This window comes from Geotrypetes seraphini, chromosome 6 (assembly GCF_902459505.1).
Source record: "Geotrypetes seraphini chromosome 6, aGeoSer1.1, whole genome shotgun sequence".
NCBI classification, from domain to species: Eukaryota; Metazoa; Chordata; class Amphibia; order Gymnophiona; family Dermophiidae; genus Geotrypetes; species Geotrypetes seraphini.
Genome location: NC_047089.1, coordinates 117,183,158 through 117,200,994, shown reverse-complemented (window position 1 = coordinate 117,200,994; position 17,837 = coordinate 117,183,158). Strand labels below are relative to the sequence as shown.

The following is a 17,837-nucleotide window of genomic DNA, read 5'->3' as shown; positions in this document are numbered from 1 at the left end:
TGGACCTAAGGTGAAGGCATTTCTTATGTTCTTATGTTCTTATGATTTTCAAGAAAGGTTCAAGGGGTGATCTGGGAAACTACAGACTGGTGAGTCTGACCTCGGTACCGAGAAAGATGGTAGAGGTGCTGATAAAGGACCGCATCATTGATCACCTTGACGGACACAATCTGTGAGAACCAGCCAGCACATCTTCAGCAAAGGAAGATCTTGCTTGATGAACTTGCTGCACTTCTTTGAGGGAGTAAATAGGCAGATAGACAAGGATGACCCGGTCGACATTGTATATCTGGATTTTCAGAAGGCGTTCCACAAGGTCCCGCATGAACAACTACTTCGAAAAATTGCGAGCCATGGAATCAAGGGTGAAATACTCATGCGGATTAAAAACTGACTGGTGGATAGGAAACAGAGTGGGGGTAAATGGACAATACTCGGACAGGAAAAGCGTCACGAGTGGATTGTCACAGGGTTTGGTGCTTAGACCCATGCTCTTCAATATATTTATAAATGACCTGGAAATTGGTACGACGAGTGAGGTGATTAAATTTGCAGATGATACGAAGTTAATTAGAGTAGTGAAGACACAGAAGGATTGCAACGTGACATAAACACGCTCGAGAAATGGGCTGCGACATGGCAAATGAGGTTTGATGTGGATAAGTGTAAGGTGATGCATGTCGGTAACAAAAATCTTATACACAAATACAGAATGTCTGGTGCAGTACTCGGAGAGACCCCCCAGAAAAGAGACTTGGGAGTACTGGTCGACAAGTCAATGAAGCCGCCCATGCAATGCGTGGTGGTGAAAAGGGCGAACAGAATGCTAGGAATGATTAAGAAGGGGATCACGAACAGATGGTATACCCCCATCTGGAATACTGCGTCCAGCACTAGTTGCCGTACATGAAGAAGGACACAGTACTATTCGAAAGGGTCCAGAGAAGAGCAACTAAAATGGTTAAGGGGCTGGAGGAGTTGCCATACAGTGAGAGATTAGAGAAACTGAGGGACATTAGAGGAGACTCTGTTGCCACCTCGGAGCTTCACGCAGCAGCTGAACTTCAGTGATTTTCCTTTGCACTGGTGCTTGCCTTGCAGGGTCTGACATCATTGGGTCTGACATCATTGGCCTTGCCTGACATCATTGGGTCCGTCTCCACCAGTTCAAATCTACGCCATGGCCGCAGGGGCGTGCCCTAAGTGGTAATTATGCTCTTGGGAGCCCCTTGGAGCCACGAGGAGCAGGGGAGCTGGAACTAAGGTTGTATTATATTATTATACTGTTTGGCTAGCTTGAATATGGGGAAAAGGAAAATTAAGCCTAAAAGTTCAACGCCAGCTATAACTGGCATATGACGTTGCTAATGGATAATCCCCACTTGTAGCTTTAAATATGAATTCTATATTGGGTGCCTCAATGAGTTCCCTCGATCAAACTCCTCCTCCTCCCCCATTATCGAGTGATAGTGGGATCAAGACTAATCCTACTATTTCCACCGAGTATGTGGTACCCTCCACTTAGATAAATAAGTTAGCTTTTACTGAAATTCCCAAGGCACTTGATTTTTCAGGTGCAGTGGAAGATCAACCACTATCAGAGGAAACACAAGATATTACTTTGAAAGATTTGTGGTTAGGTATTTCTAGAGTGGAAGGGTTTCTCAGATCAATAGTGAAACAAACAGTAGAATTTTCACAGTCTATTTCTAATAAGTTTGAAAATGTGGATTCTGACCGGGGTTATTTGGATGAAAGGTTAAATGTAGTGGAAGCTCAATGTACTACACTTCAAGCTGTCTTAGTATCTGCGGTTAAGGATTCTACAGTAACATAGTAGATGACAGCAGATAAAGACCCGAATGGTCCATCCAGTCTGCCCAACCTGATTCAATTTAAATTTTTTTAATTTTTTCTTCTTAGCTATTTCTGGGCAAGAATCCAAAGCTTTACCCTATACTGTGCTTGGGTTCCAACTGCCGAAATCTCTGTTAAGACTTACTCCAGCCCAACGGGATCCAAGTTGGCTGTGAGCTGTTGAGAGTGAGTAAGATGCTAGCAGAGATCCGGATAAAATATTACCTCCTGCTTTATCGATGCCGAAGAGGAGAGGAAAAGGCGCCTCTGGAGCCTCAAGGCGCCCGGAGATTCCTCTCCAGACAACCATGGAGGATTTTTTGCGGCGACTAAATCAAGAGGTAGATGCTTTGGGGAGTCGTCCGCTGGAACCGCCAGGAAGGAGTGAGGCCGCGGTGAGTTTCCTTGGGCTAGAATCGACTCTGAGCCCCAACGCCAGGACCCCGCCCCCTCAACCGCAGTGTGCTAGCTCTCCACCGGAAAGCAGCCAGTCCGAAGATGCAGACTCCGTTTCCCGGGAGGCTGAAATGGGCGAAGCACTTGAGGAGAACGTAACTGCGGTGGGAACAACGAAGGTATTAGAATTGCAGCAAGGCATGCAGCGAGAGAAGACTGCCATCTCAGTGGAAGCTGGGACAATACCTGCAAGTATATTTTCTGTTCCTAAACCCACGAATGTTACCCTAGACTCTATATGGGATTTAGTAATCATTCTGAGACAAACATTGTCACCACAAATTAAAGTATTAGAAGAGAAATTCTCAGAACAAAGAAATGAACTAAATGGACTTAAACAGGAAAATATATTGATGAAAAACAATGTGGAAAAAATAGATAAAAAGATAAGTGAAATAAATCAGGTGCAAACGACACTGATTAAAGATAACCTCAACCTTAGGAGAAAGGTGGAAATGATGGAAAATAACATGCGGTTGAATAATCTTAGATTTTTGAACTTCCCAAAGATTCCTTCTTTATCAGCAAAAGAAGTTTTGAAAAAGTACTTTTGTGAAGTTCTTAATGTTTCAAATGATGCCTTTCCCCCTTTTTCTAAAATGTACTACTTGCCAACACCAAAAAATTTGGAAGAACAACATCCATTAGAACAACAAGGCCAAGATGGATCTAACAACATTATTGGAATCTTCAATGAGGGAGGTAGCTATTCCAGCTACCCTATTAGCTTCGGTGGTCTTATCACCGGACAAAAATTGGATATTACAGCTTTATTTTAAGAATAGACATAAAGAATTTCTTGAACACAGAGTTCAAATATTTCCAGATGTGACAAGGGAATCTCAGAAACGAAGGAAATAATTTTTGCTTCTTAAGCCTGGGGTCACTGCAATGGGGGCATTATTTCTTTTATGATATCCTTGCAAATGTATTGTAAAGTATAAGTCTTGCAACTATATTTTATTTGAACCCTCTCAGTTGACAGGATTTCTCTCTAGAAGTGCCTTGAAGGGGAGAAAGAAAAACCTAATGTATAAATTTACTCTTGTTTCACTCTCAACTAACCGTCTAATTTGTAATTTCAATTTCTTTATTTTTTTTTTTTTAAATAGTTTTCTCACTCAGGGAGCACCTTGGATCCTCAAATTTTGGGACTTTAATTTGATTGAGTAAATAGTAATTTAGTTATATTAAATGTTATTTCTTTTGTTAGCTATTATGTTGACTTAATCATATTCTGTACAAGGTTTATTCTTGATAATTTGTTTAAAATATAAATAAATAATAATAAAAAAAAGACTTACTCCAGCCCATCTACACCCTTCCAGCCATTGAAGTCCTCCCCAGACCATCCTCCACCAAACAGCCATATACAGACACAGACCGTGCAAGTCTGCCCAGTACTAGCCTTAGTTCAATATTTAATATTATTTTCTGATTCTAAATCCTCTGTGTTCATCCCACGCTTCTTTGAACTCAGTCACAGTTTTACTCTCCACCACCTCTTTCGGGAGCGCATTCCAGGCATTCCACTACCCTCTCCGTAAAGTAGAATTTCCTAACATTGCCCCTGAATCTACCACCCCTCAACCTCAAATTATGTCCTCTGGTTTTACCATTTTCTTTTCTCTGGAAAAAATTTTGTTCTACGTTAATGCCATTCAAGTATTTGAACGTCTATATTATATCTCCCCTGTCTCTCCTTTCCTCTAGGGTATACATATTCAGGGCTTCCAGCCTCTCCTCATACGTCTTCTGGCACAAGCCCTCCTCTTGTCCACCTCAAGTCTTCTTACGTCCTTCGCCAGATACGGTCTCCAAAACTGAACACAATACTCCAAGTGGGGCCTTACCAATGACCTGTTCAGGGGCATCAACACCTTCTTCCTTCTACTGACTATGCCTCTCTTTATACAGCCCAGCATCCTTCTGGCAGCAGCCACTGCCTTGTCACACTGTTTTTTCGCCTTTAGATCTTCAGACACTATCACCCCAAGGTCCCTCTCCCCGTCCGTGCATATCAGCTTCTCTCCTCCCAGCATATATGGTTCCTTCCTATTATTAATCCCCAAATGCATTACTCTGCATTTCTTTGCATTGAATTTTAGTTGCCAGGCATTAGGCCATTCCTCTAACTTTTGCAGATCCTTTTTCATATTTTCCACTCCCTCTTTGGTGTCTACTCTGTTACAAATCTTGGTATCATCTGCAAAAAGGCACACTTTTCCTTCTAACCCTTCAGCAATATCACTCACAAACATATTGAACAGGATTGGCCCCAGCACCGATCCCTGAGAGACTCTACTACTCACCTTTCCTTCCTTCGAGTGACTTCCATTAACCACCTGTCCGACAGCCAGTTTCTGACCCAGTTCACCACTTTGGGTCCTAACTTCAGCCCTTCAAGTTTGTTCAACAGCCTCCTATGAGGAACTGTATCAAAGGCTTTGCTGAAATCCAAGTAAATTACATCTAGCATATGTCCTCGATCCAGCTCTCTGGTCACCCAATCAAAAAATTCAATCAGGTTCGTTTGGCACGATTTACCTTTTGTAAAGCCATGTTGCCTCGGATCCTGTAACCCATTAGATTCAAGGAAGTACACTATCCTTTCTTTAAGCAACACTTCCATTATTTTACCAACAACTGAAGTGAGGCTCACCAGCCTGTAGTTTCTTGCTACATCCCTGTGACCACTTTTATGAATAGGGACCACATCCGCTCTCCTCCAATCCCCAGGAATCACTCCCGTCTCCAGAGATTTGTTGAACAAGTCTTTAATAGGACTCGCCAGAACCTCCCTGAGCTCCCTTAGAATCCTGGGATGGATCCCGTCTGGTCCCATCGCTTCGTCCACCTTCAGTTTTTCAAGTTGCTAATAAACACCCTCCTCCGTGAACGGCGCAGAATCTACTCCATTTTCTTGTGTAACTTTGCTAGACAATCTCGGTCCTTCTCCAGGATTTTCTTCTGTGAACACAAAATAGAAGTATTTCTTTAGCACATTTGCTTTCTCCTCATCACTCTCCACATATTGGTTCCAAGCATCTTTTAGCCTAGCAATTCCATTTTTCATCTTCCTCCTTTCACTAATATATCTGAAAAAATTTTTGTCTCCCTTTTTTACATTTTTAGCCATTTGTCCTTCCGCCTGTGCTTTCGCCAGACGTATCTCTCTCTTGGCTTCTTTCAGTTTCACCCTGTAGTCCTTTCTGCTCTCCTCTTCTTGGGGTTTTTTTTATTTCACGAACGCCAACTCTTTCGCCTTTATTTTCTCAGCCACTAGGTTGGAGAACCATATCGGCTTCCTTTTTTTCTTGTTTTTATTGATTTTCTTCACATAAAGGTCCGTAGCCATTTTTATCGCTCCTTTCAGTTTAGACCACTGTCTTTCCACTTCTCTTATGTCCTCCCATCCTAACAGCTCTTTCTTCAGGTACTCTCCAATTGCATTAAAGTCCATACATTTGAAATCTAGGACTTTAAGTATCGTGCGGCCGCTCTCCACTTTAGCCATTATATCAAGCCAAACTGTTTGATGATCGCTACTTCCCAGGTGAACACCCACTCGAACATTAGAGATACTCTCTCCATTTGTGAGGATCAGATCCAATATCGCTTTTTCCCTTGTGGGTTCCGTCACTATTTGTCTGAGCAGAGCCTCTTGAAAGGCATCCACAATCTCCCTACTTCTTTCCGATTCTGCAAACGGAACATTCCAGTCCGCATCCGGCAGGTTGAAATCTCCCAACAGCAGAACCTCCTCTTTCCTTCCAAATTTTTGGATATCCACAATCAGATCCTTATCAATTTGCTGCGATTGAGTCAGAGGTCTGTAGACTACACCCACATAGATAGAAGTTCCATCTTCTCTTTTCAGAGCAATCCATATCGCTTCTTCCTCTCCCCAGGTCTCTTGCATTTCGGTCGCTTGGATATTGATCTTTACATAGAGAGCTACTCCTTCACCTTTTTGACCATCTCTGTCCTTCCTAAAAAGATTATATCCCGGTATGTTTGCTTCCCATCCATGTGATTCACTGAACCATGTCTCTGTGATAGCGACAATATCTAGATCTGCCTCTAACATCAGGGCTTGCAGATCATGAACTTTGTTGCTTAGACTGTGAGCATTTGTGGTCATCGCTTTCCAGCTATTTTTCAGCGATAATCTCCTTTTTTGTATGGATTTTTGTTTCGTTTCACTTTCCGTTGCAATACTAAAAAATGAGTTGCTTATGTTGCAGTCTTTACTACTATCACATCTTTTCTTTTTCCAGGGGTGGTCTCTATAATTGTCCTTCGTACATACACCACCCCCACCTTCTAGTTTAAATGCCTAGAAAAATATTATCTAAATTTCTCTGCAAGGTTTCTTTTTCCTGCTGTAGTAATATGTAGCCTATCAGTGCAATATAGCTTCTTGTCCTTCCATGTATTTCCCCATCCTCCTATGTACCTGAAGCCTTCTTGATGACACCAGGCTTTGAGCCAACTATTAAAGTCCTCTGTGTTTTTCACTCTTTGCTCTCCCTTTCCATATGCAGACAGTATTTCAGAAAAAGCTAAAGTGTTTACAAAAGATTTCACGCTATCACCAAGCTCCCGAAAAGCTTTCTGTGCTGCAAGTGTGGAGTTGTTGGCCAGGTCATTTGTTCCCAGATGGATAACAACATCAGTGTTAAAATCCTTAGTTTCTTCCTTAATTATAGTCTGTATTTGCCTGGAACTCCTGGTAGCTGAGGATCCTGGAAGACATTTCACTATTTTGGTCTCCTCGCCCTGTGTTCCAAGGTTAATGCCTCTGATGATGGAATTCACAAACAGTAATAGTTTTCTGTTTTTGGCCTTTTTATTTGTGCTTAGGGTGCGCTTGTTCTCTTGAGTTACCTTCATTGGTTCCAGTCCCACCTCCCTTCTGTTTTCATGAGTATCGCAGTGCACTAGTGGAGCGAAGGAATTCTGTAGAGGTAATATTTGTGAAGGTGGATGTTTCTGTGTTACATGTCGCAGTCTTCCTGAGCCTACTGTGACCCATTTATTCCTGGGCTGTTTTATTCTTTGAGGTAGAAGTGGTAAGTTGGTATAATTTTGTGGAGTGATGAAAGCTGCTTTAATTGTATTCAATTCCTGTTTAAGTTTGCAGAGCTCCTCCTTAATACTAGGAAGTTGAAGACAGATGGGGCAAGTCTTAAGCCTCCAAATAGTATGTCTTGGAATTAAAGCACCACAGTGATTGCATAGAATAAAGGTCATCTTGGTTGGTTGTGAAGCGACTTGATTTGAATAGTCCTGATTATTTGGGTCTCTATATATGAAAAGTGGTCCCTGGGGTTGGTGGGACCATAAGTCTTACCCTTATTCCTATGAAGGGAAAGAGGAGATACGATTTAACAAAGGAAAGAGAAGGGGTTTTTTTTGTACTTTTTTGAGTTTTTTTTAAGTAAGAATCAGGGAGAAGAGCAATTAAGCAGATATAATGCTGAAAACCAGTGAAAAGAGCAGAATATGAAATGCTGAGCAACTTATCTTATTGAAGTTCACAGGACAGCCTTGTTCACAGCACTGTCCCAAACATAATGCAGTTAACCTTAGAAGTAAATCAAAGCCCCTCCCTTCTCCATTTAATCAGCAGACACAATGGCTAAAAACTAGTAAGTCAGAAATACAGGCTCTATACCACCTAAAACACAGTATTTTAAACAAAAATGCATATTCTATAACAAATCAGTGGCTACCCTAAAACACAGGATTTATAACAGGATCTTCCTTACTTTAGTCACCCGAGCCACAGGCACCAGGATTTAATTAGAGTTAATAAAGTCTTACCCTTATTCCTATGAAGAGGAAGAGGAAATAAGATTTAACAGAGGAAAGAGAAGGGTTAATTTTTGTGGCTTTTTTTGGGCGGTTTTAAAGTAAGAAAAAGGGAGGAGAAGAGAAATTAAGCAGATATAATGCTGAAAACCAGTGAAAAGAGCAGAATATGAAATGCTGAGCAACTTATCTTATTGAAGTTCACAGGGCAGCCTTGTTCAGTGATACATTCTAAAATGGAAGTATTGGAAAATTTGTATAGAGCGAAGAATCTCCGCTTGGTTAATTTCCCAGTAACTCATTTATTGTCACCGGAAATTTTGTTGATGAACTTCTTTAAAGAAATACTTACCCAATGCAGAGAATTTTCCTATTAATAATTATTATTAGGTTCCTAAGAAAAAGTTAGAATCTGCCCAGGACGTGGACCATTTGGTAACAACTGAAATTAATTTGAGAGAGTTTCTGGAATATAGTCAGGATGTAGAAAACTGGAACGCTCTGTCATAGGGGAAAACACCCTCCAGGGATTCAAGACAAAGTTAGACAAGTTCCTGCTGAACCAGAACGTACGCAGGTAGGGCTAGTCTCAGTTAGAGCGCTGGTTTTTGACCAGAGGGCCGCCACGTGAGCAGACTGCTGGGCACGATGGACTACTGTTCTGACCCAGCAGCGGCAATTCTTAAACATAGAAACATAGAAAAATGACGGCAGACATCGTCTACCCTAGTGATAACATGCATGAATGAGATGGATAAGATGTTATTAATGAAATTTTGTGGTGACTTGGTTAGGATTTTTCCAGATGTCTCTAGAGCTACTCAATTAAGGAGGAAAGAATTTTTGAAATTAAAAGTTAGAGTTTTAGCTCTTGAGGCATCGTGTAAGACACTTACACGATGCCTCGAGAGCTAAAACTCTAACTTGAGGCATTGAATTTGTATTTTGGGATCCCATAGAACTACAACAATTTTTAATGGCTAGAGAAAAGAAATGACTTATTAATTAATGAATGATGATCTTTGTTTCACAAAAAACTGAGAATAAGAGGAGATAATGAATAATTCCTATTAAGTTAGGAATACATCGAAATCCATAAGGGTGGATCCTGAATGTATTCCTTTATAATACTTATAAATTTTGATTTGAAAGTGTAGTATGACTAAGGTGACCATACGTCCCGTTTTGAACGGGACAGTTCCTTTTTCACATCCCCTGTCCCGAAATGTCCCGTTTTCAGAGAAGGCGTCCCAAAGCTGTGAGTGGGGACAACGGGACAGGGGATCGCAGCCTGGATTCAGGCCCCGCTGACCCTCCTATCTCTCCCTCCCGACCCTCCCAGCGAGTTGACAACCTCCCTCCAGTAGCGTCGGCAACCGCAGCAAGCTAAACAGGCTGCTTCGCAGCTTTCTCCTGCCGGCGAAGAATCACTGACGACGTCATCGGTGATGCGGCAGAGGGATTCACGGGCAGGAGAAAGCCAGAAAGCAGCCTGTTTAGCTTGCTGCAGCTGCCGACGCTACAGGAGGGAGGTTGTCAACTCGCTGGGAGGGTCAGGAGGGAGAGATAGGAGGGTCAGCGGGGGTTCGAATGGGAGGGGGAGAAGCGGTCTGCCTCGGTGCTCCATTACCTTTTTCGGGCAGCAGCAGCGTTTACAATTCGCTGCTGTTGCCGGCTTCAGGCCTTGCTCTCTGCCGGATCCTGCCTACTTCCTGTTTTCATGAAGACAGGACCCGACAGAGAGGAAGGCCTGAAGCCGGCAACAGCAGTGAATTGTGAATGCTGCTGCTGCCCGATGAAGTTCAGGACACCAGGCCTTGGGTGACAAGGAGTAAAGGGAGCAGAGGGGGAGAGAATTGGGGAGAGTGTTGCAGGAAGATGAGGGAGGGAATGAAAGGAAATGCCAGGGCTTGGAGGGAAGGAGGAAGGTATGCCAGACCAAGGGAAAAGGAAGGAGGAGATGTCAGAGCATGGAGGGGGAGGGAGAGATGGAAGAAAAGGAAAGGAGAGAGATGCCGGGAATCAGGGAAGGGATGATGCCAGATCATGGGGGAAGGAAAGAAAGGAGAAGAGAGAGATGCCAGAGCATAGGGGAGGGGGTGGTGACAGAAAGAAAAAAACAGAGAGGTGACAGAGCTGAAATCAATCATGTACAAAGGAGAGAAGGGGCACGGGATAGATAGTTTATGGAAGGAGCATAGAAAGAGGGAAGATGCCATGTGGAAGAGAGAGAAAGAGAGAGAGGGCGGACACTGGATGGAAAGAGCACAGAGGGCAGTGAATGGAAGGGGCGAGATAGAGGGTGAACAGTAGATGGAAGGGATAGAGAGAGGGAAACAGACACTGTGAGGGAGAGGAGGGACAGCCGCTGAATGGAAGTGTGAGGGACAGGGGGAGCAGACACTGGAAGGAAGTTGGGAGGAGAAAGAAAAAAGGGCACATGCAGGATTGAGGGAAGAGCATAGAGTTAGTTACTGGAAGGGGTGAGGGAAAGAGGTGTCAAGCTATAGGTAGACACAGTGAAAGAGGGAAATTGAGGACTGAATAGTAAAAAAGAAGTTAGAGAGAGGCAGAAAATAAATTGAGAAGGAAGACCAGGGAAGAACAGGAGGAAGGGAGCAGAGAGAGAGATGCCAGAGCAGGGGGGAAGGAGAGGAGACAGATACCAGACCTGGAAGGAGGAAAAGAGGAAGGAGACAGATACTAGATCCGAGGGGAAAAAAGGAGGAGAGAGATATGCTAAAATCTGCTGGGAGGGAGAAAAGAAAGAAGGAGAGAAAGAGGCAGAGAAAGGGGGGGTTGTAAGCACATTAGAAAGACTACAGAGAAAAAGGCTTTGACAAAAGTGGAAAGACAGGAGGCAGATGCAGGAGTTTGGGAGGTTCAAACAGAGGGGGAGAGAGAGGGAGACCTGGAACAAAGGTAGAAAGGAGAACTGACACTGAATCTGGGGAGGGTAACAGAGGGAAAAGAGAGAGAGACCTGGACCCAAAGGGGATGGGGCTTGATTCTGAAAGAAATGTTGAATCCAAAAGAAAGAAAGATTGGATGCACAGTCAGAAGGAAGTACAACCAGACTCATGAAATCACCAGACAACAAAGATAGGAAAAATGATTTTATTATCAATTTAGTGATCAAAATGTGTCTGTTTTGAGAATTTATATCTGCTGTCTATATTTTGCACTATATTTGTCTATTTTTCTATAGTTACTGAGGTGACATTGCATATTTTAAAGTAATCTCCCTTGACATCTTTGAAAAAACCCTGAAACTTGTAAATGATAATTAATATTTTCTCTGCGTACAGTGTGCATTGTGGGTTTTTTAATATTTTATGTTTACCATTATGAATTAATAAGATATTGTGTGTACAATAAAATGAATGGATGAAATTGGGGGCGGGGCTAGGGTAGGGCTGTGGGTTGGGCTAGGGAGGGATTGGGGGCGGGACTGAATATTAATAGATGTCCCGTTTTGATGAAAAAAAAAATGGTCACATTAAGTATGACTCCCCATTAATGTGGGCTTGAAAAGGAATTATGTATGAAATTGATTATGTAAGTGTTAAAGTCAATGAATGTCCTTTTTTTCTTTTGTTTATTACGACAGTAAATGATTGAAAACTATAAAAAATAAATTAAAAAAAGAGAAACTTGAAAAGAGGAGACTGAGAGGGGACATAATCAAAACATTCAAGATAATGAAGGGAATAGACTTAGTAGATAAAGACAAGTTGTTTACCCTCTCCAAGCTAGAGAGAACGAGAGGGCACTCTCTAAAGTTAAAAGAGGATAGATTACGTACAAACGTAAGGAAGTTCTTCTTCACCCAGAGAGGTGGAAAACTGGAACACTCTTCTGGAGGCTGTTATAGGGGAAAACACCCTACAGAGATTCAAGATAAAGTTAGACAAGTTTCTGCTGAACCAGAACGTACGCAGATAAGGCTTAGTAATATAGTAACATAGTAGATGACGGCAGATAAAGACCCAAATGGTCCATCCAGTCTGCCCAACCAATTTAAAATTTTTTTTTTTTTTCTTCTTAGCTATTTCTGGGCAAGAATCCAAAGCTTTACCCGGTACTATGCTTGGGTTCCACCTGCCGAAATCTCTGTTAAGACTTTCTCCAGCCCATCTACACCCTCCCAGCCATTGAAGCCCTCCCCTGCCCATCCTCTACCAAACGGCCATACACAGACACAGACCGTGCAAGTCTGCCCAGGCTAGTCTCAGTTAGGGCACTGGTCTTTGACCTAAGGGCTGCCGCGGGAGCAGACTGCTGGGCACGATGGACCAGTGGTCTGACCCAGCAGTGGCAATTCTTATGTTCTTAAAACACAACCCAAACAACTTCTTTAAGAAACGAAACAAAAACACAACCCAAATAACAGTGAAACAGTCTGGGTCCAGTTGAAGCAGGGGAAATTATTGCAGAGGGTCCTCTCTACTTCTGCCAGCATTTGCAACAACTGTGAGTACTGGGCTTATTTTATTGATGTTTTGGCTGCCCCTGTTGAAATTGTGGCAGCAGGAATCAGCATCGGGGAGTTGTGATAATTATGCTCGCATCTCTCCTTCAAGTCCCCCTCTGAATGTGGCATTGGTGCATGGGAGCCTGGACAGGTCAACAGTATTGTTGGGGGAAATTTTATTGTGTTCCATGGCACTTCACATGAACCACACGGTGGCCATCTTGTTTTACTACTTGGGATTTGGGTTGGAAACAGGATACTGGGCTTGATGGACTTGTGGTCTGTCCTAGTATGACAATTCTTATAGTCTTATGATGTACTGATATGCTCCTAGTCAGATAGATTAATGGTGATTTCTCCTTTTAGGGCAGGACATTCTTCTGCAGAAGAGGCTATGCAGGTCAAGGAGCCTGTGATCTTTCACCCCTGAGTTTGTGCTGTTAATGCATCAAGCTTAGTTGTTAAAACAACTGATACCAATTTAGCATCTGCATCATGTCCAGGGGCTTCTGAGGCTCTACAGACCAAAAGGGCATGGCTAGAGGTGTCGGAGGACTTGGAGGAAATCATTGGCCTATCAGATCAGGGCTCAGATGTCCCTTTCTTGGGATCCTCCTTGGAGACCCTTTGGAAGAAGGGGTGCTTCCTCATGAGGAGGGGATAATCCCACAGTGGCCCGCTTGTTTCAGAGGGAAGAGTTGTTTTCACTTATTATGAAGGACATAAGAACATAAGCAATGCCTCTGCTGGGTCAGACCTGAGGTCCATCGTGCCCAGCAGTCCGCTCACGCGGTGGCCCAACAGGTCCAGGACCTGTGCAGTAATCCTCTATCTATACCCCTCTATCCCCTTTTCCAGCAGGAAATTGTCCAATCCTTTCTTGAACCCCAGTACCGTACTCTGCCCTATTACGCTCTCTGGAAGCGCATTCCAGGTGTCCACCACACGTTGGGTAAAGAAGAACTTCCTAGCATTCGTTTTGAATCAGTCCCCTTTCAACTTTTCTGAATGCCCTCTTGTTCTTTTATTATTCGAAAGTTTGAAGAATCCGTCCCTCTCTACTCTCTCTATGCCCTTCATGATCTTGTAAGTCTCTATCATATCCCCTCTAAGTCTCCTCTTCTCCAGGGAAAAGAGACCCAGTTTCTCCAATCTCCGGCAAGATCAACAAGCTGTAGTCATGGGGAGCCTCCGACAGTGTGCTTTCTCTCCTCCCAGCGGCTCTCCTTACTTATCAGCACAGCGATTCAGGAAGGCAGCTTTGGGGCTTTTGCTGAGTTGCAGCCGCCTCTGATGATGCAATTTCCGCTTTCCTCAGAGGTGGTGCGACCCAACAAAGGACCCGAGGCTGCCTTCCTGAATCGCTGCGCTGGCAAGTAAGGAGAGTTGCTGGGAGGGGAGAAAGCCACTGTTAGAGGCTGGGAAGCTGCTGGGCTTGGTAAAAAAAGGGACAGCTGCTCCTGGACCTGGAGAGGGAGAAGGAGAGATGCTGCTGGGAGGGGAGGAGGGAAAGAAGTCTGGGAAGCTGCTAGGCAAGGGGAAAAAAGGGACAGCTGCTACTGGACCTGGAGGGAAGGAGAAGGAGAGATGCTGCTGGGAGGGGAGGAGGGAAAGGAGTCTGGGAAGCTGCTGGGCAAGGGAAAAAATGGGACAGCTGCTACTGGAGAGGTAGAAGGAGAGATGCTGCTGGGAGAGGAGGAGGGAAAGGAGTCTGGGAAGCTGCTGGGCAAGGGAAAAAAAGGGACAGCTGCTACTGGACCTGGAGGAAAGGAGAAGGAGAGATACTGCTGGGAGGAGAGGAAGGGAAGAGAGTTACTGCTGGACAGGAGGAGGAGGGAAGGGAGAAGGAAAAAAGGAAGGAAACAGTTGGCAGGGAGATTAGAGGAGGGGAAGGGGAGAGACGGGCATGAGAAAGTAGAGAGATTGATGATGGGAAGGGGTCAGCAGAAAAATAAGCAGAGGGACAACGATGGTAGATCTGGTGTAGGAGAGATAAAAATGAAGAGAGCAGTGAAGCTGGAGTGAATCGTGTAAAAAGGAGAGAGGGGGGGCGCAAGCTGGATGGAAAGGGGAGAGGGGCATAGAAAGAAGACAGATACCATATGGAAGGGGGAGAGGACAGATAGTGGATGGAAGGGGCAGATGATTGAAGAGACAGAGAAGGCAGACGCTGGAAGGAAGAGAGTGAAAAGAAGATGAAAGCAGAAACCAGAGATGACAAAAAGTAGAAAAAAATAATTCTATTTCTATTTTGTGATTAGAATATATCAGATTTGAAATATATATTCTGCTAGAGCTGGTGTTAGACATAACTGGGGACTGCAAAGCCCAGGCAGTGCTTCTTTAGCTTCCAGCTGGCTTAGGGCGCTCTCTGACCAGGGGGCAGTTGCCCTAGTTGCACTCTCCTAAAACTATTCCTGTCATGTGTGACTACAATATTCTGTTAGCATGATATTTCTGTGTAGCATTCTGTAATAATTTGGCTTGTTCAGTTTTCTTGATAGTAGAGGGGATATATGTGAAGGGGAGGGGAGACAGGGGTTTTGTTGATCCTTGTTCTGTATTATTTGTATTTATAAAATGACAATTGTACAGAATATTGTTTCTTTTTATACTTTAATAAAATACATTCAATATAAAATCATATCTGAGGCTTGTGTGGATGGGATCAGATGATTTGCGGGGACCCAGCTCACGGAGATGGGGCGAAAATTAGGTTTTTAAATTTTTGTTCTAGTAGTTTGACGGTCCAGAAAATAATTCTTTTATATCTGCCGGTCCATGGGTGTAAAAAGGTTAGAAAACACTGCCCTAAGATGTCTGGTACAAAAAGTCCTTCTACGACTTTCCATATTCATGTGGCCGTTAAGGTGCTCATTTCAGCAAAATGGAACTCCACTCAAGCGGAGTTGCATGTATACTGGGCCATGGTGAAACTATTCCCACTTCCAATGGGGGAGCTGGAGGTGCCTTGTTATCCAAGGGTGGACTCTTTGATCACTGCTTTTACTAAGAAGACTACCTTGCCGATGGAGGGCAAAATTGCTGTCAAGAGATGTACAGGATAGCAGGTTAGAGTCATCTCTCAAAGCATCTTTCGAGGTCACAACTTTGTGTATGCATACCACCATGTGCGGTTCTTACGTAGCATGGGCTTGCCTTAGTTAGGTACATCACCAGAGGATTTGATTACAGATTCTATCCCTTTTGGAGCTTGGTTTAGATTACTTGGCAGACTTGTTCTATGACCTACTCTGGGCATCCACTAAATAAGTCACCTTGGCCGTCACAGCAACACAATTGCTTAGGCTTAAGGCTTCAAAAAGCTAGGTTGGCTAAGCTCCCTTTCTGGGGTAAACTCCTTTTTGTGGTGGACTTGGATCTGGGGGACACTAAAGGGCAATGTTTGCCGGAACATTGGCCAAAATCTTTTTTTCAACCTTCAATTTCAACTGAAACAGCAGTCCTATCACAAGGAAATTTTTATTTATTTATTTATTTCTAAAATTTATAGACTGCTTATCCCTAAGTGGTTCACAGTAAAACATTCACAATAGATCCAGACAAAATACATGAAAAACATTTTCAATTACAGCTCAATCACATATTTACAGTACCCCTCAAATACTGCAAAGCCAGTATTTTAACAAACTATGCTACATTAAATCACCTTAATTTAAATTCTGAAAGTTGTGACCAACTAGCAGCAGAATATTAGAAAAAGGCCTCAACAAATAATTCAGTCTTTAGCATTTTTCTAAACTTTAACCGATCTGAACAGGTCCTCAGGATGCCAGGAAGATAATTCCACAGTTTCACTCCTGCCACAGACATCATCACCACTCTAAATTTAACATATCGAATAGCATTCTCCTTCATAGAGACCAACCTCATAGTACCCTCTGACCTCAATGCCTTCTCTGGCTGATACACCTCCCACAAACTCTAATAGTTCACTGGCACATGCCCATATAAACTCTGATAGACTACTAACAGCATCTTAAAACAAACCCATTGAGTAACCAGAATCCAATTCAATTTCTTTGGCACTGGAGTAATATGTTCTCTACGCGAAATACCCAGAATTAACCTAGCCACTGAATTTCCTAGGGCTACGCAGTGATGGGGTCTCAGTCTGCTCCTCTACATCAAAGGACAACTATCTCTCTTTCTGGAGGAGTGGACCAAAATTACTTCAGACCAATGTGTCTTAGAGGTGGTAAGAGATGGTTACAAGCTGGAAATTGCTTGTCTCCTAGTGGATTTTTATTTGGAGCCCCCTTGCAAGGCACCAGCCAGGGTTCAGGCAGTCAGACACCCTCAGTGTCCTGGTGGAGCTGGGGGCTGTGCAGTCTGTACCCCCTTCACAAAGGGGCCAAGGCCAAAATGTTGGTTCTTATTGCCCAGTGGTTCCCAAAAATGGTGATTTTTTTTTGGCCAATGCTCAATCTCAAGTCTGTAAACCAAACTTTCAAGGTCAGGCATTTTCACATGGAAATTGCGATCATTAATCACATCTCTCCAACCCAGAGAATTTTTACTTCTCTAGACTAGACTGGGGACTGCAAAGCCCAGGCAGTGCTTCTTTAGCTTCCAGCTGGCTTAGGGCGCTCTCTGACCAGGGGGCAGTTGCCCTAGTTGCACTCCCCTAAAACTATTCCTGTCATGTGTGACTACAATATTCTGTTAGCATGATATTTCTGTGTAGCATTCTGTAATAATTTGGCTTGTTCAGTTTTCTTGATAGTAGAGGGGATATATGTGAAGGGGAGGGGAGACAGGGGTCGACGGGAATCCCGCGGATTCCCCCTTCGGGTCGCGGGGATCCTGTGGGGACGCCCCCTAGGGTCACGGGAATCCTGTGGGGACGCCTCCAAGGGTTGCGGGGTTCCTGCGGGGTTGGATGTACTCAGTCGGCAAGACTTCTGTTCGGCTCTATGCTGCAGGCAGGGCAGGTAAGGAGAAGGAGAGTAGCCTCGCGGTTCAAGTGGCTACCAAGGGAAGGGGGCGGTCCGCCCCGGTTGCAGCACAGCCGGCCAGGTCCCCTTACTTTTGTGGCACTTCCCCGACCGACCGACCAACAGCCCCGGTCCGACAAACCTCCCTGCCCTTAACTGCGAATCTAAATTACCTTCTTACAGCAGCTGTAAGAAGGTAATTTAGATTCGCAGTTAAGGGCAGGGAGGTTTGTCGGACCGGGGCTGTTGGTCGGTCGGTCGGGGAAGTGCCACAA

At 43.9% G+C, this 17,837-nt stretch overlaps 1 protein-coding gene across 3 annotated transcripts in view; it reads left to right on the top strand.

Annotated features, from left to right (window-relative positions):
* The window catches only part of EFNB2 (ephrin B2), a 496,270-nt gene that overhangs the window by 422,784 nt on the left and 55,649 nt on the right, over window positions 1–17,837 (top strand). The window lies entirely within an intron of this gene.